The sequence below is a fragment of the Leguminivora glycinivorella genome, chromosome Z, assembly GCF_023078275.1.
Source record: "Leguminivora glycinivorella isolate SPB_JAAS2020 chromosome Z, LegGlyc_1.1, whole genome shotgun sequence".
Classification (NCBI taxonomy): domain Eukaryota; kingdom Metazoa; phylum Arthropoda; class Insecta; order Lepidoptera; family Tortricidae; genus Leguminivora; species Leguminivora glycinivorella.
The window spans coordinates 11,764,571-11,792,275 of record NC_062998.1 but is presented as its reverse complement, the minus strand read 5'-3'; the positions used below and the strand labels follow the sequence as shown (position 1 = coordinate 11,792,275).

Here is a 27,705-nt window from a genome sequence, read left to right as displayed (position 1 = left end):
TTTGATCTAAAGAACCTTCCCTTAAAGTTAACGAAATTCAATATAAACAGGGTGTATGTACCTGTAGGTATTAATTACATACTTAGTTACTGGGAATCGGATAAATTTTGGTGACAATGATGATTATTTACCTGCATCTTTTCCATTCATTCCATTTATTTCAATAATAAAATGCAGATCACAAGTGTATGAGACTAGCTCAGGACCGGGAGAAGTGACGTAGTAGGTACAAGGTACAAGAGAGGCCTATCCTCAGCAGTGGGCGATAAAGGGTTGACATATTATGTTGGTAATCCTTTTTGTAACACTTTTTTTATACAAGAACTTGAATTCGCTTTATTTATTACAGCGTAACCTTCGTCCTCTACTGTTACGCCGTGGCTTGCGTGGGCGACGGTCGCGCGATGGTCGCGCGACAGCGATGCGACGCATACGAAATCAAACCTTATCGATATGGAAGTATGAGACGCGACGGCGACGATCGCGCGACGGTCGCGCGACCGTCGCCCACGCAAGACACGGCGTTACCTACCCAGTTCAAATAATTTGAGCCTAGTACTTGAATCTACTAAAATAGAGGGTTAACCCTCCATTTTATATGGAATTTGACAGATAAGCCCACTAACCCTGAGTTAAGTGGTTGGTGCAAGTGGGTCTAAGTATTATGTAATTTACTATAGGGCAAGCTTTTATGATTCAAAATCATCATTATGTATACATGTAGCTACCGTTAGGACACAAACGCAATTTTTTCGTCTGTTTACTTAAATACCAGTAAAAACGATTACCAGTCAGTGTAACTGTAGAGTACTATCAACACCATTATTAATAGCTTCATAACTGTCGCAGTGTATAATTGTACAATTTCGCACAACATTAAGCGATTAAACCAGCAGCACGGAGTCAAACAAAGAGCAATAAAAATTAAAAAAAGAAGTAAAAAGTATATTCATCGTTAAACTCGTCATGGGAGGTGATTAGACGAGGTATTTGGGTCACGAAACTCACAGCTATCGCAGTCATATTCACCCCCCTTTGATATTTAAGGAAATCGATAAAGGCTGCATAAAAGTGAAACTAACAAAGATTTCGAAAGTAAGGATAAAGCAAATCATACGGGGTAATTCAGGACGTGTGGGCAGAATTAAGCATGAGCGTTCAGTAAGGTATATTATAAGATTTATAAACAACTAACAGGCTTTGTTAGATTAACGTAATTATATTTATTTGTTATTGTAAAACATTTAATTTAAATTTATCCAATTCAATCATGGGAACCCTACGATTAGACGTATTAGAACATGATTATATATTATGACAAATAAGTAAAATAACGATGCTTTTTGTTTCATTAATAATAAGGTACAATTTGAATGTAGTCGAAGTCAGGTTAATTTTGACGGTACGTAAAAACGAAATTGATTAATGAGTTCGCAGCAAGCGCGATTTGTCGCTTTTATTTCATGTTTGTCGAACATTGTTGCTGTATTCGTGTACAGCAGTGCCACCTAGCAGTGGCGGCTGAGCAAAAAGAAACCTACCTTAACATTAGGTACTTTAATAGTTATCAATTTTAGGCAAGCCGGTGGGAATCGGCTTGTAAGGGCCAGCCGCTGTTGCTACCTACCTAGTGACACTGCTGTGCTACCACCATTTTTAGTGCCACGTCCTTATTATCCAATAAGTCAATGGAAACTACCGACACATTTATTACGGGTTGGTGAGTTTGCGTAATCGTAAAGTAAATTACCTTCATAGTGTACAATATGGTACGTTACTGAATTTTGTTATGGCTGACTGCAGTGGGAGGTAATTTTTATAATTATGATTATAAATAAATATTGACCTTCGACCCACGTTGTTATGATATCGAGTGATATTGAATGACTTTGTATAAGCATTCGCAGTTATATCGAACAAAACAAAAATACAACAGGAAACAAGTAGGTAATGGTAAAATATCGCAATGAGGAAAAGCTTTTATAAATACGCATTGTTAAAATACAGTCTGATCAAAAAGAGTAGAAATTAAAAAGTGGCAGCATTGCAGTGTCATCCCTTTCAAATCAATATGTGTGAGGAAATGGGACGACACTACGATGTTGCCACTTTTTAATTTCTACTCTTTTTGGTCAGACTGATCCGATATGGGATGTCGGACCGATATCTCATATATTACAGACGCCATCTTGGATTCTTTCCATTGAAGTTTGTGTGGCACAAAATATTGTTTACCAATTGAGTATAATCGAGAGCGCTCCGATCAGAGTTTTGACAATGAAATGACGTCGCAATTGTGATATTCAATACCTATTATGTGTATGTTCACGTAACAATACTATATGATCCATTGAAATCGTATGTTTCAGGGGGGGTTGGTTTGCATCAAATGAGGTAAGGTATCTGTACACTATTCCGGGATAGTAAAATGTGGTACATTATTCCGGGATACTTTGGTTTTTGTCGCAAAATAAGGAAACTATCAGTAAAATCTTAAGTTAATGCAATATTTAATTAACTATAGATCAAATAGAACCGAAAAAGTCGATTTTCGGATATTTATCTTATCTTTTGAAGCCATGAGGTACCTCCAAATGTGTCAGTCGCAACCACGCAGTGGTTTCTATGGGCGTGTTTGACGGTGAGCTTAACGCGGCAGCGGAACTTCGTAAGGGTTTGCTGTGATGATGGTAAGTTTATTGATATTAAATTTGTATCATAATTGTCTTATAGTTATTAAAAGACATTTATATCATCTTTTCAAGTTAATTTAAAACATATTTTTATTAAAATGCCCGCTCCCGGAATAATGTACACCATTTTGACGAGGTGTACATAATTGCGGGAGTATCACGGAATAACGGAAACACAGTCCGTAATGTTTTTGTGTCCTATTACTATTTACGGTTTAGTATATTTATATATTTGATGTAAATACATTAAGTAAAGATTACAGATTATAGTGACATAATTACGGTACATATATTTTTTAGATTTTAATCTCATAATTGAATACGAAATGTATACTCATTGAGTAATACGTGCGAAATATTAGACTGTGCCATCAATATTAAATTTGTTTTATTTCATAAAATTAAAGCACAAAGTTTATTTATTTCAATGTTTTGAGTGTAATTGTTATATAATCTTCCAATATACTAAGAAAAAAAAATCTTGTTTATGTTTTAATATAGCCTTTTTTTGACTGCCGTAATTAAGTACACGACTTTATATGAGTGTATCTTATTCCGGTATACTTATATAAAGTATATTAAAATATATAAACTCATAAAATAAGGTACAAAGACCCGGATATTATGTTCTTAAACTTCCTTAGTTAGCTAAAAAATTTTATACCGCATATTGGTTTGTCCGACAGCCAGTCTGTCCGTCTACGATTTAGCTCAATCATCATTCGTACTAGAAAGCTAAAATTTACATGAGGACAATACATAATAGGATAGACATATATAAATATAAAATAGTACCTATGTAAACCGATTTCATCAAACATGGCTAAGAAGAACACTCTCGGTTAATTCAGCTCTTTCAAACGAAAAAAACTAATCAAAATCGGTTCATCCATTCGAAAGCGATGCATTAGACAGACAGACAGTGAAACTTATAACACCCTGTCGTTATATCATATAATCGTTATACCGTAAAATATCATATTTCCCTTCCCATTCCAGCTCACCAAAATATTGCCAATTATAAAAAATACACTCTGTATAAGCATTTATCAAAACGATATGTGCATTATATATTTATGTAAACAATATTTTTAATTCGTTTCTTTACATTATGCTTCAACAAAGTGGACTTTAAAGATATCCCGTAATAATGTACAACGACTCCCGGAATTAAAGCCATACCAAAATTGTATCCCGGAATAATGGGCAAACTAAGGGTTTAGTAAAACAACGGTAATTTCTATAAATTAGAAGTTACGATGCAAAATAGTGTCTTAAATCAATCGTAGAAGACTTATCCTCAAAATAAAATAGTTAACACCACTAGAAACCTCGCATTTTTGTTTCAAACCTCACTTAAAGTAGGAAACGTCTTAAGTTCCCGTAATATGGTACAGTTACCTTAGTTCTAATTTTTTATACATATTGTTAAGGATAAAATAGTGATGTCAAATCCGAGTTTTCCACCTCGAAAGCCCACCGGGTCATTATTAAATACTTGAAAAACCATGACTTTTTTTGGTTTTTCTCATATTTCACCATCAAAAACTTTCTTAAGGGCTAAAGTCATTATGAACAATTTTAAGAATAATAAATTATCAATAAAATAATATAAAAAGGATCTTTGTGGCCTCAGTAGTTTCTGAGATACACTTAGTTAAAGTTTTCACAATTTCATAAAAACACAATGTATAGTCATATACTGGAGGGTGAGTTAATGTTATGTCCATAAACTACTTAATAGGACACGGGCATGTCCTTAAACTACGACAACCAATGTTAGTAGGTCCCGCAAGGGGCCATCTGGTCTGCTACCACCCTCCCGCCGAAATCCAGGCACCAAACAGCCTTTGCTGCGTTTCATCTATGTACAGTGCCAGTGCCTTTGGACGATGATTGGGTATCAGTTATGTTGCTTACAGCTAGTCATTTTGGATCCAAAAGTTTACCGGACCTAGTAGCTCACGCTGGAAGGTAGTGAGATCCGAGGCACGGTCTTTTCGGTAGCCGACCGCAGGAAGTTGAGGTCCAGTTGTACGGCAGCCACATGCAAACGGCTGCCCCGCCACCTAGTGAAAAACCCGCGAATAGCTCCACCGTGCCAGATATGGCGACTGGATGGGAGGAGAAGGCAATCGCTAAGTGAGCTCCTCATTGTCCTGATTAGTTCAAGTGATCCAAGCAGTAAACACAACACCTTGACAACCAGTTTTCACCCACCCCGTACCCTTCAACGACATGAAACGAAAAAGAAAAAAGAATACGAGTAAGTGTAGGTAAACGCCAACGGCACTTCCTCTCATTGAAAGTGCACCTCACCAACAAGCGCGGATCCAGCTTCGTGCCCAGGGGGGGTCAGGTGGTAAAGGCCCGGGCCCCAGGGGGGGGGGTCACGTGGTCTATTTGTATGGCCAACTTAGGCTCCAGGGGGGGTCATGACCCCCATGACCCCCCCCCCCTGGATCCGCGCATGCTCACCAACGTGCACTATATCGATCCGGTTCTCCACCATCCTGAAATCGAAAAGCCGCACATATTCTTTTTGACGAATACGCAAATTAAAAACCCAGCGGACGCGGCGTACATCAACTACCCAGGCTACTCACTGGAGGACAAGTTCAGAGCAGATGCTGGGGTCTGTGTGTACATCCGCGACGGCATTTTCTACAACGCCTCTGTTTCTTTGAGGTGACCTGGTCCGGGGTGGTAAGGGGTCCGCTTTGTGGATAATTATTTACTTGGGCTCTGAGAAAGCGATCGTATGCCTGTGTCTACCGACGTACAGCGGAAACCAGGAAAGTGACCTTCTGCTAACAGCTGATCCAAACAGGCACTCGGTTTCGGTCTCAGCTCCACGGGATCCGGCCACTGTCTGGTGAAATCCATGTCGATCCACTCTCCATACTCTACAAAGCTCAACTCCGATCATATACGTAGTGTTGCAGCCACCTGCGGGACGGCTCAGCTAAATACCAACTCACCGCTTTGGATACATTGCAGAGCCAGGAGGATGATGTTTTGATGAGCTTTTCGATTTCAAGATGGTGGAGAAACAGATCGATATAGTACACGTTGGTGAGATGCACTTTCAATAAGAGGAAGTGCCGCTGGTGTTTACACTTACTTGTATTCTTTTTTCTTTTTCGTTTCATGTTGTTGAAGGCTACGGGGTGGGTGAAAACTAGTTGTCAAGGTGCTGCATGCGTTTACTGCTTTGGCCCCCAACTTCCTGCGGTCGGCCACCGACAAGACCGTGCCTCAGATCTCGCTACCTTCCAGCGTGAGCTACTGGTTCCGGTAACATACCTGATACCCAATCATCGTCCAAAGGCACTGGCACTGTACATAGATGAAACGCAGCAAGGCTATTTGGTGCCTGGATTTCGGCGGGAGGGTGGTAGCAGACCAGATGGCCCCTTGCGGGACCTACTAACATTGGTTGTCGTAGTTTAAGGACATGCCTCACCCTCAGTATATGACTTTGACTATACAGTGTGTTTTTATGAAATTGTGAAAACTTTAACTAAGCGTATCTCAGAAACTACTGGGGCCACAAAGATACTTTTTATATTATTTTATTGATAATTTATTATTCTTAAAATTGTTCATAATGACTTTAGCCCTTAGGAAAGTTTTTGATGGTGAAATATGAGAAAAACCAAAAAAAGTCATGGTTTTTCAAGTATTTAATAATGATCCGGTGGGCTTTCGAGGTGGAAAACTCGGATTTGACATCACTATTTCATCCCTAACAATATGTATAAAAAATTAGAACTACCTCATTTGATGCAAGGCTGAATGTACGATTTCAATGGATCAATATTGTAATAAGAGGACGTTGCTCAATGCAATTGCACAAAATGTTAGCGGGCAAGTTGCATCCGATGGTTAAAGAATCTTACGAATCCGATGCACGATGCTTATGACATCTTAACATCATTATAAGTGATTGTAATTGTTATAAGCTTTTATTTTCAAGTTGTCTTGTTAGTATGTTAGTGTGCGTCATAACGTAGAAGCTAAATTTGACCCACTTCCCGGTTTCCGATTGAGCTGAAATTTTGCACGCATATGTAAATCACGTGACAATGCAATATTATGGTATCATGGAGCTGATCTGATGATGGCGCAGAAAGGTGGTCATAGAAACTCTGTCATGAAACGTCGTATCCCATCGAGTAAGTAGAAACGTCTCGGAGAGCAGTAGATGACTGTTGAAAGAAAGGCACAATCGGCGATCAAACAAAACTGAAATTCTTGCAAAAAAAAACTTATTTATAACCCACTAGCTATTGCCCGCGGCTTCGCTCGCGTTAAATTCGAAAGCTGCGGCATGCTCCATACAAACTTCCACCCCCCATTTTAGGGATTTGGGTTAGAAAGAGGCAAAAATTAGCCTATGTCACTCTCCATCCATTCAACTATCAGCAAACAGACAAGTCAATTCGTCGCTCTGTTTTGCCGTGAAAGACGGACAAACAAACAAATATTTATAATATTAGTAAGTATAAGTATGGATTATGTTTATGACATGACTGCGTACAGTCAAGAGCGGTGATAAATATAGTTACGGACAGAGTGCCAAAAATATCTATCCACAATCTTAACCTTCACGCATAAAGTCGTGTATACATAATTTTGGGAATTTGGTCGCATCGAAAAATACCTTGACTGTACTAGCGAAATTACTTAGTAATTGCTGGTCGTTAGTTTATGTTGTAAACGACAATGTTGACAATTCCGTATGGGCCGGGGCCGATTTCACGTGTTTCGTACAATAATATCGCTACGAGATACATGCATTTAAATGTTAGGAATATGACGAATAGATGCAACTAGAACCAGATCTCATTTTCGACGTAAGCTATTAAAATAAGAATCAGAGCCACAATTTAAATTGAGTAGAATTATATAAACTTCGATGTCCAAAGTCAGGGTTTCACAGTCAACTGTTCAGTCTTGAAAGCATCACTTTAGTCAATAGTCAATAATAGGCTAGTTTCCTACTAGTCAAATCAGCTTCTTTTTAAGAACTGTCAAAACGGTTTGCTAATACGGAATTACTATGAAATACTGAGGAGTGACGTCACGATCAATTAATTTACTTTATAGCTTTCTCTTTGACTTATTAAATAGAAATATGTTTAGACATAACTACTGTCCATATTTTTCTCCTAATTATGTGGTGCTTTATTTCGTGCACTGCATAACGGAATCATAGGAACCCATTAGGAACCTAATAATCCTAGTATAGTATCCCTAGTTTTAATACGAAAGAAAGAGAGGTAACGGATTTTTTCATATTCATTTTCAAAAAAAGAATTAACAAACAATACATATTATATAAACGCAAAGAAACATAAGCAATAGTTTTGGTAGCTATTAAAACGAAATCAAATTCTCTTTGATAAAACTTTTCATCAGCCAAAAGTTATTGTAAGGTCCGTTTTGGGGGAATTCCACGAAGCAGCGGGGCGTATAATTGGAGGGTGCGGTGCAGACTGTTGCTAACTTCAGGCCCGAGCTGTGCCTCGTTTGAACACTTCACGTGTTTAGCTACTGGCGCGATGGAGACACAGCTTGGCAAAATAGGGTACAAAAAAAATAATAAGGGCGCCACCGTCTATGCATGTGGCAACTTATTTTGACACTTTTCTATGAAAATAGTTAAGTGTTGCTATGATAAGTTTTATGGCAATTTTTAGGGTAGGTACAGTCAGCAGCAGAAGTTGCTATACACCCAGGGTGCTCAAAGAGCGGTTAGCGTTTAAATTGTCAAAAAGTTGTTGACTGTCATGGTAGCATTTATTTGTGAGCGCTCAGCATGGCACAAATATCTTAACAGTCGCTATTCATTAATTGCTATACTTACAACAAGTCATTCTTACCTGAGCTGTCAAAAAACCATTGGTATCTAAGCGGTTAACGTGTCAAATATACCTGAACAATCTGGAAAAATAGACGTTTAGCGCATACAAATATGGCCAAATATTGAATGAATAATAGTTCCGGGCAAGCGTTTTGACAGCCATCGAAAGCAGTACAGTCTTGTCATCCCATACATCCGTCTCACGTTTTTCTCTTCAATAATTTGACAGGTGCAATTTACTAACGTAAGTATTTAATTTACTTTTCAGCATGAACATCGAAACGCCTGACACATAGAGAAAGCTAAATGATGCCGAATTTCGGGACAGTTGTCAAGGCACGTTATGGCCTCATTTAAAGTTCGTTTGCTTTTCAATCCTGAGGTCACTAGTTCAAGTCTCGGCGGAGACACGCGTAAAGATAATAGTTTTTTTGGATTTTATTTTTATTTCGTTTTTTTATTTGTTTTGAGTTTTTTTTTGCATAAGTTTTAACGATAATTCTAAATTATCTTGAACGTACATTCCAGCATAGGCAAAATATGCTACGTAAAATATTACCGATATCAGATGTATGGCTGAAATATATCGGTATCGGTCCTACATTCGATATCGGATCGGATAATGTGAAAACGCACTAAGACGGAAGTATTACTTTCAGATTATTTTATTGAAAAATACTTGAAAAATAAATATTTCATTTTCATTTTCATTTTATTTTTATTAGTTTAAAAATGTTTTACCACAAAAGGTACAGCGGGACAAATCTCGACTGAGGGGTTAATGTAACTGGTCCATGTTTTACAATGTTTGCATTATTAAATAGAGTGTCCATCGGTTATTATATGGTAGGCGTCTTCAGTGTTTTACCGACATAATAATTAATACTCCAAAGCGGGTTCTTCGTGCTATTTATTATTATTTTACGAAGCGTCACAGAAACAAAGTTCACTTATTCACGCGAAAAAACTAACTGACAGCCCGCCGTTCGGGTAGCCAACTTACAACAATATATCAATCTTTGGGTAAAATTATGAGATATTTAACACTGCCTTACAATAATTATATCAATAATTTGTGAAGGTATGAGATTCTTAACAAGTGGATACATGTAGAGCTCAACATCATAGTGTAATAATAAAAAAATGGATCAGTTACAATTGCCCGCCCCCCAGTCGAAATTTGCCCCGCTGTACCTTACATATATATCAGCACGACAGATTCAGATGGCACTATGATCAGAACGAGACAAAAGTTGTCAAACGATTTACGGCTAATTTATCGAGCATTACTTAATCCCACACTCAGCTTGGATTTTTTAAAGTATCGTATATTCTTAATGGGGAATAAAACAATAAATTTATAGGCCAATTTTATTCATCAAATTCTTTGAAAAGTTTCTTGATTATCATGCTAAGCATTGGTACCTCCTGCCAATTGCAAAGTATGCATTATGGCAAATAGTTTAATGTTTTGTGAAGATTATAGGAAATATTGTTTGTTGATAACTATGACGGGAACTATTCCTTTCACTTTTTGTCACCAATAAAATTATCACTGCATTTAGTTTTCGGTGCCTTGGCGAGCTATCAATACTGAAACAGAAACGAAAAGAGATAATTCAAATTGCATTTTGATTTAGATTACTATAAAATACATTATTTAAATAAGGCTTTGTCCTTACTTTCTTTTGACTGCAACTATCTATTTCTTGATTTCCTGCAATTTTCAACTAACTTCTGGAAAGCAATAAATAAATAAATATTCGAAATATTGCTATTTACAGCACAATAACTATTGTGAACCGTTTTTATTAAAGAATACGGCGATTGATGAAAATTGTAAAATAATATGTAAAAATATTTATCATATAATTTGTCAATTTTGACATTTTGGGAATTTTTTAAATTAAGTTGGAGCATAAGCAACTAGGCTATCGTCCACGAGCTCGAAAATAAATGAATAATTATATTACGCAATATACACGCACTACGCTCAATTAAAATTATTTCATCAACTCGCTAGCATACCGCAGCAGCTAATAAACGGCTGCAGTATTTTTTGGTTAATCACATAAAATGTTGATGCTTAGTTACCACTGAAATAACAACTGCTTAGCAACTGGTGGCACCCTGGCTGCTGACGTGCGTGATTGACAGGGCGTGTAGGTATTAATGACAGCGGCTTGTATTCGACTGCTTAGTTACCACTGACATTCTAACCGTTATTGTCATTGTGATTAAAGAAGAGTGTATGTGTTAAAGAAAAACTCAGGTGTTAAGATATATGTGACGAACTGAAAGCCTACGTGAAAATGACAACTTAGAAGTCACTATTTTTTTGACGATTGAAGAGTATAGGTTTTCTTGGACACCCTGCCCGCTCAGGTATATCTGCTGCTGACTGTACTATTTACAGCATATTCTTTTAGTACCTAAGAAGTTACGAATAGGTTTGTAGATTCGTTTTAAACCGACTCGAACGAAACGAATGCGAGAAATTTGACATATTTATAATTAAAAATATAATTTTATTAGAAATAAATATGAGGTATTTATCGTATATTTTGTATTACGTATCTGAATATCGTGCATTATTCGCTTTTGTGAATTTTGTTCAATAATATCTCCACTACTAGCGATTTAAATTCTACTAACAGAATCGAAAATGAGTGGTCATTACGACTAGATTTATTTAAAATCACTAGCCGTCCTTTTTCAAAAATAGCCTTTCGTCGTTGTCAACAGACGGCGAATTTGTGAGTTCGAAATTCGAAAATCGGTCCCTAGCCAGTATGCAGACATTTACGCACTTCGTTACTCGACCGGGGGAGTAGGTAGCGAAGTAGCTAGTTGTCTGAACTTACCTGCTACCTACCTAGCAAAAACTGTATTCGGCTGTCCTCAATACGATCGATAATTAATTGATGCATTAGCAAATGAATTAGGAAATCCGACCCTCCATTTCTGTAATGAGCTTTGGATTTTCATCGCCACGCAAACATGTTATCAGTGTAAACAGACACCTGCTTTAATAACACTGTGATTAACAGTAGTGGGTACCTAATACCTATGAAAAATGTTTGATGAGACTTCTTAAAATTTTTGTGTTTCATTTTTCATCTTTCTTATGTAATTTGATATTTGGGTGAATCAACTTTTCTTTACCAGCAAAATTTCGCATACTTCGACTACATGTGGTCAGAAAATTTAAATGGGATTTAGTCTAATTAATGTATACTTATTATATTAAAGACAAATATACTAGCTACGCAATACAACATGTAATTATAGGATTTCCTATTTTATAACTTTGTTTCGAGCAGTGACCCAGTGGACATAGCTGTCCCTCACTTTTGTATGAAAAAAGTGTCTCTTCCACTGGGTCACATATTGTTTTAATTAAAAATGAATCGTTTTTAAATTTTTCCCTAATTGGTATACGTGAAATAAGGATCTTTATTCACGATGGTAAGGTTAAAAATCACAAAAGTAGACCTAATAATAAGTAAGGGTAATTCTTGCAAAAAGCAAGAAAAAGTTGATTCACCATTTGCCAGTCGCTTTTCGGTGAAGGAAACATCGTGAGGAAACCGGACTAATTCCAATATGGCTTAGTTACCCTTCGGGTTGGAAGGTCAGATGGCAGGCGCTTTCGTAAAAACTAGTGCCTACGCCAAATCTTGGGATTAGTTGTCAAAGCGGACCCCAGGCTCCCATGAGCCGTGGCCGTGGCAAATGCTGGGATAGCGCAAGGAGGATGATGACTCCTATTAATTATCGCAGTTTCCGGTTACGTAACGTAACTGAAACTGTTCACTAACGTCCACAAACTGTTCACTAACCAGAAAAAATGGCAAAAATTTTTTTTCCACTTTTACTTAATCAGAACAAAATACAGAACCCATTTAAATGTATCTCCAGTATCCTTTTGGTAAACTGTTAAGATCAAATTTTGTTTCTTAACTTCTGTTCAAAACAATGCTTTCTTTAATTTAAAATTCAAATAGTGACACTAACCCAGTCATCGACTCATCGTTGAAAAGTGAAACGTCAACAAATCTATGTTTTGCACGACACGAGGCTATACGATAAACATTCTTTCGTAGTAAAAACCTCTTGCTGACAGAAGTACTGGTGCAACAGTATTGTGAAATAAAGATTCGCTTGCGGTATTTGCATTGAATTGCGTCCGCGGCAAAGATTTCAAAAGTGAGGATGTGTCAAATTATATCATTTCGACTGAACATTCTCCTTGGTTGAACAATACATAGAACGCGATTGGCTGATGAGTTAGCATCACACGCGACGACTCAAAGCACTGAAATTTACTGAATACACTTGGCTCGGCATTTCTGCTGGTCTAGTCGAAGTGACGATCGTTGACAGTACGTGGCGATTGAAACGCAGTCTGGCTTTGTCGCGACACTACAGTGTGCGTAGTCAAATGCATAAACGCTTACTATAATACCGTTATCATTTCCTTCCGTACTGGCGCGTCAGAGCCAGACGGCGTCTGGCGTCGAACGATTTTCATTTGTGTCGCTTAACTTCAAACTTATTTAGGTAAGTCTGCTTAAGGTTGAATACATTAAAAAAAACCGGCCAAGAGCGTATCGGACCACGCTCAGTGTAGGGTTCCGTAGTTTTCCGTATTTTTCTCAAAAACTACTGAACCTATCAAGATCAAAACAATTTTCCTTGAAAGTCCTTATAAAGTTCTACTTTTGTGATTTTTTTCATATGTTTTAAACATATGGTTCAAAAGTTATAGAGGGGGGGGGACGCACTTTTTTTCCTTTAGGAGCGATTATTTCCGAAAATATTAATATTATCAAAAAACGATCTTAGTAAACCCTTATTCATTTTTAAATACCTATCCAACAATATATCACACGTTGGGGTTTAAACGAAAAAAAATATCAGCCCCCACTTTACATGTAGGGGCGGTACCCTAATAAAACATATTTTTCCATTTTTTATTTTTGCACTTTTTTGGCGTGATTAATATACATATTGGTACCAAATAAAATGATCTGAAAGATAAATCAACCTTATAGCAGAATGGATTTACCCAAGTTTGAAGTTATGCGACATGCGACACATTTCTTGTGTTTACAATGTTTACGAAGTGTAAGCGATTGACTAGGTACCCTGGTGCTCGTATGCCACGTCCTTACTCGGAAATATATAAGTCAATGGTCCGTAGTAATTACGATTCATTATCTTGCTCTAATCAATCAATGGAACCATTAAGCGATTCTTCAGATGTTTGTCAGTCCAGAGTAACAAGATGAAAGAATGTCAGGCTTTACCTTACGGCTTAGTGCCACTTTGTGACTATAATGGGTTTTTAAGGGTGTTATAAGTTTGACGTGTCTGTCTGTCTGTCTGTGTGTGTGTCTGTCTGTGGCATCGTAGCTCCCGAACGAATGAACCGATTTAGATTTAGTTTTTTGGTCTGAAAGCTGAGTTAGTCGGGAGTGTTCTTGGCCATGTTTCATGAAAATCGGTGTACTGTCGCGGTCGGGGGTTTTTTCAAAATTTTAATTTTGTGGTTAGGTTATTAATACGTACGGTAGGTTAAAACGTCATGGATATTTCTGGTTCTAGGTAGTAGGTAGTAACCGTTTGGGGGCACTGTTGACTTTTTCCATGCAATGAACGTCATTATGTTTTCATCACACTCGCTCGTAAACGGTGTTATTACAATACATGCCTGCGTACTGATACGTAAGGCACCGTCCACAGTCAAGAGACGCATGTCCGCCGAGGCGGAACGGACGTCAGCGCCACGCCGCCTGAATGTAATTTAAAAAACGTCTCCTCAGTACATTTTGTATAGGAAGGACGCGCAAGGGACGTCGCTTGCGTCGTCGCTCTAGGGCGGTAAAGTGACCTGGATGGGCCCTTCCACGATCTGTCATAATTGTCACAAATAACAAGATGGCGGACGAACTAGTAGGTATTTCAATACATTTCGTTTAAAATTTAGTTATTACTACGCGAGTGTGTTGAAAAGCATTGTGTATATCACGGGCGGCTGAAGGATTACGAACGAGAGTTTAATAACTCGAGTTTGTAACACTTTCCGCCCTTAATACAGAATGTACTTATTCAGTAATAAAATTGAGTAATGTTTTAATAACTTACGGTAGCCACACTATAATCAAGCGCTGGTTATGTTTACTCGTATTTCAGTAAATATTATAATATTGACGACCGGTCTGGCTCTGTCGGTAGTGACCCTGCCCGCTTAGCCGCGGTCCTGGGTTCGAATCCCGGTAAGGGCATTTATTTGTGTGATGAGCACAGATATTTGTTGCTGAGTCATGTATGTTTTCTATGTATACAATATTTATTTATATTTATTGGAAAAATAATTACGGCTACATGTGATTTATGTGTGTTAGTTTGCAACCGACGAAGTATTTATTTAATAAAATAGCACATCATTTTTTATTTCAATGTGTAAATTAAACATGTACAGTCAACCAATTTTAACCCTAGGCCACTCTACAACTATTTCAAAATGACAAGCAGTATGAGATTTCTTACTATCTGATTTATAATATCACTATGACATAGTTCTACCACACCTCGGACACTGGCGATCAAATATATGAAAGAGGCGCTTTCCTAGTCTAAGCTAGTGTAGGTGAACGCGTGTAAGCTTGTGTGAAATATGACAGGTCGATTGTTCGCATTTTTGACGGCGGTAACTGTGAGGTAACCGTGGGTGGCACTTTCAGAAAATACTGTACGATAGTACTCTTTATTATTCTGTGGTTCTAACGTCATTTCTAGAAAAGCCTTTTTTAGTTTTTATGAGCAATTACTATAACAAGGCGAGGAATGAATGAATTCATAATACTTTAAACGAGCAGGCAAGGTCATTTTGTTGTTTTTATCTGCCGGAGCCTATGCCGTGTCGTGTTCTAGGGTTCCGTAGATCAAAAAGAAAAAAAAAACGGAACTCTTATACTTATGCTTACCTATAGGATTCACTTTCTTGTCGGTCCATACGTCTGTCTGTCAAGAGGCAACGCGTTAGGCACTGGTCTCACCGCGAGCTAGTAAGCTATGAGCTATCGGCTATAAAAACGAACAAAAGAAAATCACTCCCGCGTAAATAAAAGAGACACGACGATATTGATAGCTCACCGCTGGGTGAGTAACTATAAACATCGCCGTGTCTCTTTTATTTATGCGGGAGTGCTTATCTTTTGTTCGTTTTTATAGCCGATAGCTCATAGTTTACTAGCTCGCGGTGGGACCAGTGCCTGAAGAGTAAAAAAATAAGGTCGAAAAAACTTCTTAGTAAACGCAAGAAAAGATAACAAATAGGTATGCCGCGATAAACGTAACGTATATTTCTGTCTTCTCAAAGGAATCAAAATTAATGGTACTTCTCACTGACTGACACTGACATTGACCAAATATGGCAAATCACACGCCATCCAACAGGAAATAATCTAAAAACTATATATTTTTCCTCAAATAATAAATAAGTTAAAGTTTTTTGTACGTTGTACGGAACCCTCTGCAGACGAGCAGGGCTCGCACTTGGCCAATTTTTTATCTTAAAACCATAGTGATGTTACATATGGAAGTAATAACGTTTTCCTAAGTCGGAGGCCAAGTTATGCCTTAGAATTTATTTACATTGTTGTCTCAGAGGCAATTTTCGAGGCCACAGGACGGTAGGACGGTACATTGTAACAATATAATCCTCAGCGCCTAACCTTTACTAAATCTGACTTAAACTTTCTGTACGATTCAAACTTTAATATTGTCACCATTTTTATCTCTGTACGTCATCGTATGTGGGTCAGGTATGTGCAGTTATTTTTTAAATATAAACATCGCTTTTGATATTGACATATTATATTATCCGATCCATCTAGAGCAATTCTTTGATTGATATACAGCAGTGGCGGGGCGTCGATACAACTCGATTCCCTACGGGTTCCCTAAAATTCTAAAGTATCTGTAGAAGTCCATACAAAACAGATCCCGAAAACCCCCCGGCTTTATCAACGAAAATTTTCACGCCACGCCACTGATATACAGGGTGAACTAGGCGATAAAAAATGTCGACGTTTTGCGTGACGTAATATGTGGACAGCTCCTATAATTATGTCGTTTTGAGTATTTTGTTGTACAAAAATTTCTGACGGCTATTAATAGAGTCATTATCACGCTGTTACGGTCTCTGCATTTGGGACTACTGAGATAACCAGCGAAATACTAAAATCCGTTACGGGGTCAATCATTATCAAATGAAAGAACGATAATACGGTATGACTAAACTAGGGGACGGACCGTGTGAAATTGACGACGACCGGTCTGGTGCAGTCGGTAGTGACCCAGCCTGCTGCGCCGCGGTCCCGGGTTCGAATCCCGGTAAGGGCATTTTATTTGTGTGATGAGCACAGATATTTGTTCCTGAGTCATGGATGTTTTCTATGTATATAAGTATTTATATATTACATATATCGTTGTCTGAGTACCCACAACACAAGCCTTCTTGAGCTTACCGTGGACCTCAGTAAATCTGTGTAAGACATGGACTGATATTATTATTATTTATTTATTATAAATTGCATTTTTAACCCCCGACGCAAAAACGATGGGGTGTTATAAGTTTGACGTGTCTGTCTGTCTGTCTGTTTGTATGTCTGTCTGTGGCATCGTAGCTCCCGAATGGATCTATAGGATAATGTCAGGTCGAAACTTCGGAGGGCCATCTGTACTGAAAAACGTCGTACGATACACGTGCGAAAAGGAAATTCGTAACTCGTGTCGATTTAACCCTACCGGATGTTCTTTTTTTTGGCTTTTTCTAGTGGGTAAGTGACAATTTATACCAAAATATTCCGAAAAATCCGGGGTAAGAATTTTTGCATTCAGGTTTATCTGGGTTAAAACACTTTTTTCGCACTAGTACCGAAATGTACTATTTAACATTAGGCGCGTTCACTTGAATGAGATATTTTAGAAATCCTAGTCCTCAATTATAATTCTTACCGCCCTAGCCATAAATATATTATTTTTCCCCTCACTAGCTCGGAAACACGTGTTTTGTCCTTTAATACCAGCGGGTAAAAACGCATTTTATCCACTAGTGGGTAAAGTAATTTGACCTTGAAGAAAGTCAAATTAACAGCTTTAAAGTTGATAAAAGTAGGTGAATCTAGTAATAAAGATGATTTACCACCTGGGGAACTACTGGAAGCAGTGATAAACGCATTTTTTGCGTTGTAGTTTCCTCGCTACAGTGAGGGGAAAAGTTTTGTGTTACACTCGGGTGCACATGTATTTTACTTCTCGTGTGTTAAAAAACTCGCAAGTTCAGGATTCTATTCTCAAACCACTCGCTTCGCTCGTGGTTCAACTACAGAATCCTTTCACTCGCTCGTTTTTCAATTCCACACTCGGCGTTAAAATACAACTTTGCCCCCTTGTATAACAAATAACTATTTTCCCCTCACTAGCTCGGAAACACGTGTTTTGTCCTTTAATACCAGCGGGTAAAAACGCATTTTATCCACTAGTGGGTAAAGTAATTTGACCTTGAATAAAGTCAAATTAACTGCTTTAAAATTGATAAAAGTAGGTGAATCTAGTAATAAAGATGATTTACCACCTGCGGAACTACTGGAAGCAGTGATAAACGCATTTTTTGCGTTGTAGTTTCCTCGCTTTAGTGAGGGGAAAAGTTTTGTGTTACACTCGGGTGCAAATGTATTTTACTTCTCGTGTGTTAAAATACAACTTTGACCCCTTGTATAACAAATAACTATTTCTCAAACATGCAATGAAATATTGTCTTTACGTTCCTTAAAATGGGCTGGGAAGTACTTATCGCTTTTTGGGCGCAACAACTCGAGAGGACTGTAAAGGGATTTCATATTATTTTTCAGGCCTAGGCCTGCAAAGTAACTTTTTTAAATAAAATATTGTCCTTTAGAGCATTTTTTTTTTATTTCATTGTATGTTTGAGAAAAGCACTATACATGCCTCGGCGTGAAAACGGATTCCCGGCCTCGTATCCCTATCCGGCCTCGCTCGCACGCTCGCTCGGCCGTATATACCCACTTGGCCGGAAATCCTCATTTTCCCGGCCTCTGATGTAATGTACTATTGCTCTCTTGTAACATAATACCATTACAGATGTAGTGCGAAAAGGGTTTCCTTCGTATTTTTCCGGAAACATTCGTATTTGTCATGCTAGTTCAGTCAATGTCAGTACATCTTGTACTGAGACGTCAGAGACTGACTGAAATAGTATGACACGTTCGTACGTTTCCGTAACAATACGACGGCAATTAAATTTTTTCGCACTGCATCTGTAGTATAATGTAGTATTTATTATAATGTCTAATAGGAAATACTGTGTAATAGTTTTCCTATTTGGCCCACAGACACTTACACACACACACACACACACACACACACACACACACACACACACACACACCTTATATACAATACAAGTCATTCACTCCTGCTGACTACAAATATACAATAAATGTTATTTAATTAAATGTGTTAACACTAGTAAAATCGAAAATTCGTTACTGAACTATACTGTGATTAACCGTGTTACCCTTGTTAAGTCTGGTTAGCTTTAGTCTTAAATAATTTTTAGTCATTAGAATTGTTTCTTCAGCGTAGGAAAAGTAAATGTAATATGTAAATGGTAATGTTTGGACTGACTCCACGAGACAGGCCTAGCCTAGTGTGGTGGTCAAAGGTAAAATCTTTTGTAACACTTTTTGGCAAATAAACTATTTTTATTTTATTTTATTTTTTATTTTTATTTATGTCACACACATTCCTATGTAAATTTCTGAGGTTGTGCAATAAAGTGGATTTGTATTCTATTGTATTATATACTTAGTGCAAACATCTCGTATACCGGGTGCCCGGTAATTAATGGACAACCTTTTAACCATCAAGAGGGCACCTTATACTGGTCCAGAAAATCGACATGAAGGTTAAGTAAAAGTCGCCTGGTTTTCGAGATTTTCACACTTTTAAAAATTTTAGGTAGTATCACAGAATATATAATAGTACAAGTACAGAAGGCCCACTACTTTGATGTTCACGAAATGCCGCCTTTATAAATGCCTACAAAATTCTAACAAAGAAACGAGCCGCACGTGCGCAGCTTCGGAGGATAGGGTTGCCTATAGATTAAAACGAATTAACAATCAGATAAAATGTTATACTATATCATATTTAATTCTTAGGTATATAATTTTCTCTAGGTATATAATATACAGTATTTATATATTTTTGTTTAATCCCTAACATCACAAGACTTATTGAACTTTTCCGTGGGACTTAATCATTAGTAGATGTGTGAAATTGTCTTATTTATTCATGATGACATTTAACTAAGTATTATTAGCCATTCCACACGCCGACATCGCATATAAACCTTAGTAAAAACTCGCGACGTAAAGTAACAATAAAAAGTGTGAGCGTGCGTTCCGTGAGAACGCGCGCCACCCCTGAGTAGGCCGCGAACTCGCGGCCGCCAGCATGTACTTGTAACGCGGCGATAGAATCGCAGAGTGAGCCGCCCCTGGTAGTATTAAAATTTTAAAAAGTGTGAAAATCTCGAGTATAAGGTGCCCTCTTGGTGGTTAAAAAGGTTGTCCATTAATTACCGGGCACCCTGTATGCAAGAGGAGCTTTAGCTTTAAGCCAGTGCTCGGAAAGTTCGGAAACTCTATTCGGCTCAGCATTGTTATTGTTATAATATTATTTTAGGTTTGGCACAACTTGAAGTCTGTTTGCGTGGGTTATAGCTCATAAGATAATTAAGGAATTTTTCACAACCCTAAATAACCGAAAGGGGTAGTGCCATGCATTTGAAAGAGACAACACGATTAGTCAATGAAGCTAGCAACCTTCAGTTTTTAACCCCCGACGCAAAAACGACGGGGTGTTAAATATAAGTTTGACGTGTCTGTCTGTTTGTGTGTGTGTCTGTCTGTGGCATCGTAGCTCCCGAACGGATAAACCGATTTAGATTTAGTTTTATTTGTTTGAAAGCTGAATGAGTAGGGAGTGTTCTTAGCCATGTTTCATGAAAATCGGTCTACTATGTCACTGTCGGGGGTTCTTTCAAAATTTGAATTTTGTGGAAGTGTCTTGTACGATAGTAGGTACCTAGGTACAGTCAAGTGTAAAAATATGGGTGCGTACAACTTATCAAAAATATGTCCCATAGCACTTTATGTCGGCGGAATAAGGTCTCGGTACATATTTTTGAGCGGATAAAATCGATACGTATTTTTGCACTTGACTGTACATACTATTAAACTAATATTAAATATTATGCAACTAAGCTTTTTATTAAATCATCAGCTTCCTTGCGTTATCCCGGCATTCGCCACGGCTCATGGGAGCCTGGGGTCCGCTCTGACAACTAATCCCAAGATTTGGCATAGACACTAGTTTTACGAAAGCGACTGCCATCTGACCTTCCTAGGGTTGTAAATAGAAAAAAAACCAAATGTTTTTTTTCAGAATTGTGAAAAAAACATGAAAAAAACCGACCACCATGGTTTTTTTTCTAAATATGGTTTTTTTTCAGATGAACAAATAATACGACAATAACGGTTTTTCGTGAGTTGTAACGTGTTTCAATAACAATAACGTACATTTTAATTCAATTAACATTCAGTATACAAACGTTTATTGGGGAATTCCCGATGCTGCGTGTAGCGTGGAGAGGCGGTGGTGTTGCCAACAGTAAATAGTGATAACTACCAACTACAGATTTCGTAAATGTTACTTTTATAAGACCAGAAATTAAAGTTATTTGATTAAATTCGTTTAATAGTTAATATTAAGTCTAAAAAACCGTATAAAAGTATTAACTACTTTGCAAATTTTGAGATTTCGTACTTTAGAAAAAAAACATACTCCAGAAAAAAAACTGTTTTTTTTTCACGGTTTTTTTTTCAGTTTTTTTTTCAAGCCAGAAAAAAAACCGTTTTTTTGCAACCCTAGACCTTCCTTCTAAGCTTTTTAACCCCCGACGCAAAAACGACGGGGAGTTATAATCAGAGATCGGATTTTTGTGCGTCATCTCATACTAAAAGTCATTAAAATGACGTAAGTCACTAAGAATGTCGCAAATCCGTCCGATCTCTGGTTATAATTTTGACGTGTCTGTCTGTGTGTATGTCTGTCTGTCTGTTTGTCAGTCTGTCTGTGTGTGTGTCTGTCTGTGGCATCGTAGCTCGTTACTTGCCATTGACTTATATACAACTTTGTATGGACGTGGCATACGGGCGCCAAAAATGATGCCAGCACAGAGGTATCAGTAACACCGCTTTGCACGTGTGCAGTGCGCGTGATGCTATCTCATTGTCTCATCAACCAATGGCGTTGTAATGTGAAAAAGGCGCATCGAACAAGAGTGTTCGGTTGAAATTATATGAATTACTTTATCCTTTCTTTTGAAGTCTATGTGCGACGGCCAGGCATTTAGTTACGCCTACGTTACACATAACAGAATCACTTCACACCACATTCACTCATTAGTCATTATCCTACATTTCGAAGGCAAGAATCGCTAACACTATCGTATTCCACGTGTTTCGCGTCATTTGATACGTCCAGTCTTGTGTAAGTTGTGTCACCGCGGCTGTTTTCAATTACAGTGTAAGATAAAATTACAGATGATAAGAGACCATATTTGACAAACATATCTGTCAGCGTAAGATCCCGACGAATTTAGAACCTCCTCCTTATTTTGAAGTCGGTTAAAAAGTAGTTGATAGCATCGAAAGGGGTCCACTGTCTATCAGCCCCATATTTCACTTTCGTTACAATCCGACTCCGACATATGTCAAGAATAATTTACATTGACATATTGTTTAGGTTTTATCAAAATCTACATTTGCCAACTGCACGATGTACCTAAGCACAAATTATATAACCTAACCACAAAATTAAAATTTTGAAAAAACCCCCGACCGCGACATAGTGGACCGATTTTCATGAAACATGGCTAAGAACACTCCCGACTAACTCAGCTTTCAAACAAAAAAAAAATAAATCGAAATCGGTTCACCCGTTCGGGAGCCACGGTGCCACAGACAGACACACACACAGACAAACAGACAGACAGACAGACAGACAGACAGACAGACAGACACGTCAAACTTATAACACCCCGTCGTTTTTGCGTCGGGGGTTCAAAAGCGAGATAAACATAGTACGAATGCATCGCTCTCTTCTTGCTGCTATAGTACAAAGTACAGTCGTCATCACATATTTATATCTAAGCGGCCGTGTGCGTATTAGCCGAATGCACAAACGCTCACGAAACGCTTACGATAATATCTTTTTCGTAGCTATCTATCTCTATCGTTCTTACGTATTGGCGCGACAGAGCCAGATTACATTTCTGTGGCGTTTCGCATCGCAGAAATGCCATTCGGCTACGGGGCCAGGGCGCGCATAAACATTTATCGCTTTGACAATATGCTAGTTTCCTATACTCAAAATAAAATATTTCATGCAGTGCAAGAAATAAAACACCACATAATTAGAAGAAAAATATGGACAGTGGTTATGTTTAAACATAATTTCTATTTAATAAGTCAAAGAGAAAGATATTAAAGTAAAATTGACCGTGACGTCACTCCTCAGTATTTCATAGTAAATACATATTAGCAAATCGTTTTGACAGTTTTTAAAAAGAAGCTGATTTGACTAGTAGGAAACTAGCCCATTAGAGGTGTGTTCAGATATTTGTGAGCACCTTGACCGTTTCGATATATTTGATGGTGACTGTACCTATCAACAAAATATTCGGCCTCATGAACCCGTTCGGAAGTTCTCGCCGGACAAAGGGCTGTCAGTTACTCGGCGCTGTCACTTTTTGTTTTTAACAGGCAAACTGATAGGTATTAGGTAGTAGTCCACTATACATGTATACGTCCCAAAAGCAATTGTTTTCATTTTGAAATAAGAACCTTTTCATATGTAGATTTTTCATCACACTCACTCAACTGCTCGCACGCAGCCGTAGCGGGAGCTATAGAAAAATCTTTCTCCCGAGGGAGTTGTGAAATTTCAATTACCTACCATAATTAACTTTTTTTATCTTTTTAATTTTTTTCATTGCAAGTGTAACGAAAAATATTGCGTTCCACAACTCGGGGTGTAATAATTTTGCAAACTCGAGTGTCTAAATCGCTCCGGTCGTCGCGATCTTATTCTTGTTTGCAATTTTTTACTTCCGCCACACGTTGCTCAATGTACAGTCAACCAATTGGAGCCCTAGGCCGCTGTAGAACTATGTCATAGTGACGTTATAAATCAGATTGTAAGACATCTCTTACTGCTTGTCATTTTGACATGGTTATAGAGTGGCCTAGGGTTCCAATTGGTTGACTGTACTACGTGTACTACTGGAATATGTACAAAAATTTGTACGTGGGTTAAATACCCCTAGCAAAAATGTGTACCCGGCCTTGGTAAGTAATGATTCTAGAAAACTATTTAGCATAGGCGGCATAGGTTTAACGGTAAAGTGCTTAGACGAGTATATTTAGTCGTTATTCAGTGGCCATGTAACCGGTGTAAGGTACAGCGGAGCAAATCTCTACTGGGGAGGGGGGGGATTGTAACTGACCCATTTCTTCCGTTATTAAAGTAAGTGAGTTCTACATGTATCCACTGAACACGTCTACCATATATAACTGGTGGACACTCCATTTGCCTCCCAGTCGAGATTTGCCCCGCTGTACCTACCATACAAAGCAACCTTTTCACATCATCCATTTGTAAAGGGAACTTTTACTCATTTTTGCAAGGGTCAAAATTGCAAAAAAATGGCCGACCGGCCGAACTAGGTAATATGCAGACATTAAACGTCGATAATACGAACTCTACATTATCCCAAAGTTACATCCTTGAGAATTTGAGGAAGGTCTGGCGGCTCTGGGTTCGGCTCTTAGTCCATAATGCAGTAACCTTATTTCACCTCAGTGACATTGACACTTGACTCTGACATTCAGGCGAAGTGTCACTATCGGGCGACAATTGCCACTGTGCTGAAACAAGCTGCGGGTCATTTGGCTTCCTTATGCCACAAGCTACAATTTCGTAGCGAGCCTAAAACCGCCACGACATTACCACACACGGCATACCTCGCAATTAGAAATGGAATTCAAAAGCCATAAATTTAATTTCACGTCCAAGAGTTCGACCTACATATGTGACCGCAGTCGCTATGCGGATAACTGTATCGAGATGGAGCGGTGCACTTGGCTCCATCTGGGTTGACCGCAACGCAAGGCCTCGGCCTCGCGAATCTACACCTGTTCTAATGCATTATAATTGACGTCGAAACTGTCGAAAGTGTAACAGCGTTTCAAAGAAAGCCCCCGCGAGTAGTCTTAGTAAGGTTGCCAGCGATTTTGAGAGACCAGCCGGCCGAAATGAGTATCATTGCCGCGACGCTGATCGAAACTCTGTCGCGGTAACACGGAGAGCAATAGAGATTCGATAGGATATTAGCGTAAGCGTTTGTGAATTTGACTATATACCCTGTTCTAATAAATAATTGACGTCGAAAGTGTAACAGCGTTTCAAAGAAAGCCTCCGCGAGTAGTAGCAAGGTGCGCTGGCAGCGATTAACGATTTTAAGAGCCCAGCCGGAGTCACCGAAATGACAATCGTTGCCGCTAGACGCCGATCGAACGCGTCTGGCTCTGTGGCGCTTACGGGAGACCAATTGAGATATTTGGTATCGTAAGCGTTTGCGCATTTGGCTGCCTACCCTGCCGGTACAAATGTTAGCTTCAACGTTCAACTTCTATTAAAACTTACGACATTAAGGGCCACTTGCACCAACGAAAATGGAGGGTTCTCCATTTTCGTTGGTGCAAGTGGCCCTTAGATTCTTAACCCATGCACCATGCAAGCATTGACTATAAATAACTAATATGATTTGCTGATATAAATGGATCATGTTATTCATATATTATCAGTTTTGGTGTGTCTCCACCCGGAGAATTTAGAATTCATCGTGACGCAATAAAAATTCAAAATATATGTACAAAAAGTTTGACACGGAGACTTGGGATAGCGCCTTCTTCGACGACGAATCAATCTTCGTGAATGATCTAGGTACTTATTTCTATTTCTATATTCCGTCGTTACCTAAAAGCCAGTCTTCTTAAACGATATGTTTGTCGATACGATTCATTCGGTTTTGCTGCTCCCGATTCTGTTGCACAGTTGCATGTCTGGCAATGAGTTCGGAATGACTTTCTTCGTGAAGATTCGTACGCGATTCTTTGTAAAATATGTCGCTATCTTCATTATCAGTGAACCGTTTTACAAACAGAATAATGCGCATCTAACTGTTTTCCTAATCTTTTTCAACCTTGTAACGTCAACTTTAAGCTGTTTTGATTGTTTAGTGCTAACATCTATTTATATTATATCATCATCAGTATCATCACCCTAAAAACATATAAGTAGGAAGATAACTGCGATCAAAAGTGGCTTTTCGTGCCTAAAAAGGCAAAGAGGATCGAGTATTATAGAGAGTTACTGTCAAAGTAACAGTGCATAGACTGCCATCTCTCGACACAAGCTTAAAACTTTTGAACCTCAGTTTTGACCATTTGGCCCATATTGTTAGCTTGATATGTGTTAAAATGTCAAATATTAATATTAGCACCATCTAGCCAAGCGTTCCCCAAAGGTGTAAAGCCATCTAGGCCACCGTACCTTTTTCTCTAGGGCTTTGAGGTACGTTTTTTTCTTAGACTTTATCCGTCTATACGGAGTTACATATGTCTTTGGTATAAGGTTAGGTCCTTTCATCTGAAATTAACAAAATGTCTATAGGTACAGTCACCGGCATAAAGAAGTGATGATTTCTGTACCTTGTCGCTTTTAATCGATGCCGCATCGGCTTTTGGCTTACCAAAAATCGCCCGTTAGAATGAACATACGTACGGTCAACCAATTTGAATCCTAGGCCACTCTAGAACCCTATCTTATTTAAACCATGTTCTATTTGCCATAAGAAGTCACATTGACGTTTACTGTGCAAAGGTTCTACAGTGGCCTAGGATTCAAATTGGTTGACTGTACACAAGCGTTCAGCGTCTTCAAAAGTACTAACTTGCGATTTTTGGTTTGCTAGAGCTCAATGCCCCGTTGATAGGTTTATGGGATACGAAGTTAACCTTAAAGACGGTTTGATTCAACCGGCCCTATGTCCATCAACTTAAGCAAGCCGTTATTACTTTATGCAAATTCGAAATAACCATACAGTTATATTTTTCATTCACAAGAAGTCACATATTATGATCACGTCGAATAGTTTCCTAAGCTCTACAAGTATAATCAATCAAGTGCCAGTCGAGATACGGTTGCATCAAACGGCCAAGCGGTAATCACTTATGGCAGTTATGGCAAGTACTTATCGTCACTACTTTTAAAAAATCTCGTATCTCACGCTGTTCCTCAAAGTTAAAACGCAGTAAGTCTATATGCATTCCATACATACTTACTGCAATTTTCTTTTCATTGACAGACGAAGATACAAGTTTTTTTTAAAGTAGTGACGTTATATATACTTATAATGCTGAATCTTCATTCCAAATGGTCTAATGGTCTATTTTTTTTTATGTATACAGTGTGTAAGACTTATACGGGCGATAAATGAAACCCGACCCGACATATACACCGTGTTTCACTTAACACTAAAAACCTGAAAACACTTTGTTCAGAATCGAGAGTAGAATCGATTGAGCTATATCTTGATGGGGGTAATATTTTTATTTAAATTAGTATTATTAATTATTTTTTACGTGCCCATTCTATTGTACTCGTAATACAACATTGTGTATATCGCATTGCTAGAGGTTGTTTACCTTTTTTCAGTATTTAGGGGTATTAATACTGGCCGGTTACTTGGACGATTATTTTTTCCGCTACTAGTTTGACGTTGTTTGTCAGTTTAATCTTAATGTTTATCATAAGTCATAACAAATTGAACTCTTACCTAATTACAACCTTGTCATTTTGAATATTGAGTTTATTTGCTTACTGCGATTACCTGTCCAATTTGAAGTTTACTGTGACAAA

At 38.1% G+C, this 27,705-nt stretch overlaps 2 protein-coding genes and 1 long non-coding RNA gene across 3 annotated transcripts in view; 1 reads left to right on the top strand and 2 right to left on the bottom strand.

Moving 5' to 3' along the window:
* LOC125241970 (protein FAM50 homolog) overlaps positions 1-27,705 on the top strand; it is a 170,074-nt gene that overhangs the window by 33,989 nt on the left and 108,380 nt on the right. The gene's annotated exons all lie outside the window — the stretch shown is intronic.
* Positions 1-27,705, bottom strand: part of LOC125241969 (beta-1,4-glucuronyltransferase 1) — a 111,754-nt gene that overhangs the window by 8,337 nt on the left and 75,712 nt on the right. The gene's annotated exons all lie outside the window — the stretch shown is intronic.
* Positions 9,920-10,429, bottom strand: LOC125241974. The gene is made up of 2 exons (XR_007178806.1): positions 10,245-10,429; positions 9,920-10,155 (listed from the first exon to the last, which is right to left on the bottom strand). It is a non-coding gene; the product is annotated as an uncharacterized LOC125241974 (long non-coding RNA).